This window comes from Echinops telfairi, unplaced genomic scaffold (assembly GCF_000313985.2).
Source record: "Echinops telfairi isolate 266 unplaced genomic scaffold, ASM31398v2 ScPeMD7_7;HRSCAF=31, whole genome shotgun sequence".
Classification (NCBI taxonomy): domain Eukaryota; kingdom Metazoa; phylum Chordata; class Mammalia; order Afrosoricida; family Tenrecidae; genus Echinops; species Echinops telfairi.
Window position 1 is genome coordinate 4,049,449 of NW_022103904.1, and position 1,558 is coordinate 4,051,006.

The 1,558-nt window shown below is 42.1% G+C and overlaps 1 non-coding gene across 1 annotated transcript; it reads left to right on the plus strand.

The window, feature by feature from the left end:
- The first annotated feature begins 346 nt into the window (after nt 1-346).
- LOC115868150 lies at nt 347-537 on the plus strand. Its single transcript, XR_004045438.1, has one exon. It is a non-coding gene; the product is annotated as a U2 spliceosomal RNA (small nuclear RNA).
- Nucleotides 538-1,558: the final 1,021 nt, after the last annotated feature.

Genomic DNA, 1,558 nt, shown 5'->3' on the forward strand with positions numbered 1-1,558 from the left:
GCATCTAGTAAAAATGGGAACCCTCCATCGAAACCTTTTCCTCTTCTTTTATTGTTGTTGTAAGTAGATTTGTCCTCTTCCTTAACTTTGGGAACTGGAGGTCAGTTCTTGTTTGAGATGATAAACATCAAAAATCCTGTAATTTGGTTTGGTCTCTTTTAGCCCCAGTGTTTACCTTTATGTACTAAGTTTTCAGTGGACACTTTACAAAATATGTGAACATTCTTTTCTCTTGCACTGAAATTTGACTTTGGGGGTGCTTCAACTTTAACTGCTCAAGTCCAACTACAAATACAAAGGGGGCATTCCTCTGAGCACCTGACACATAAAGAAGAAACAATAAAGAATTGCTTCTTGGCCTTTTGGCTAAGATCAAGTGTAGTATCTGTTCTTATCAGTTTAATATCTGATACATCCTCTATCCGAGGACAATATATTAAATGGGTTTTTGGAGCAGGGAGATGGAATAGGAGCTTACTCCATCCACTCCACGCATCGACCTGGTATTGCAGTACTTCCAGGAATGGTGCACACAAAAAAAGAAAAGAAAAGAATTTCCTCCTTCATTGCTCATCAATGTTGAAATGACATGGGAGCAACCACAAGTCCAGAGGAAGAAGCAGGTGACTGTTCCCAGCAGTGCCATCCTTCTTCCTGTGGGATCTTGTCTTCCAGGAGCACTCGGTGGCTGCAGCGCCCTGGTGAGGCACAGAGGGGTGTGGTGTGACTTGCTATGGAAGAAGGAAGCAATGGGTCAGGTGGTTGGTCCTCTGGGGACTCCATCATCTTCCACACACCCGAGGAGCACGTTTGAGGGTTCTGATGCCCGTGAGTGGTTAGTTGATTGGCTCAAGGGTCTCATGGCACAGATCAGATTCCCTGGTAGGAATACGTGTGCAGTGGCAATTATCAAATTGTCTTATTCCTCTTCAGAATCTTCCTGTGCCTGCCTTACTTTTCTCCCTACACAGGCATTCTTCCAGAACGTCAGGGCATGACTTGTGTGCCCGCACAGACCTGAATCCCTCTTCTGGCTTGTTTTGGATTCTCGACTCAGGTGTATGAAACATGTACGGTATTTTACAGTAAAAAACAACAACACTGAAATTGTTCATTGATAGTAATAACATCTCTTTTTAAAAGCCCTCTACATAAGCAAGGGGGGTCTTTTGCTCTTTTAAATTAAAAAATGTTATCCCCATGAAAGTTATGAGTCCGAGAAATTAAACTCCATTTGTAATCCAGCTGTCCTTGATAGAAGCTTAGGAAGAACTATAGGCACTTCTTTATATCTGCCTGTGATCACAAGGACAGAGTCTAGAGGCAGCCTACCTTGGCTTCTACCCTGCTTTGACCTGTACTAGCTCTATGACCTTGGGAAGGCAGTAATCACTTAGGTTTTTATTTCCTTCGTGTATCAAATATGCTTGATGACAATAGTAACAGTAAAGCTCATAGGTTGCTTTCAGAGTTAAAGGAGTTAAAATATGTAAATAACTAACAAAAGTATGAGATCACACACACACACTCAACTACTAAATGTCCTTTGTTCCCCCCT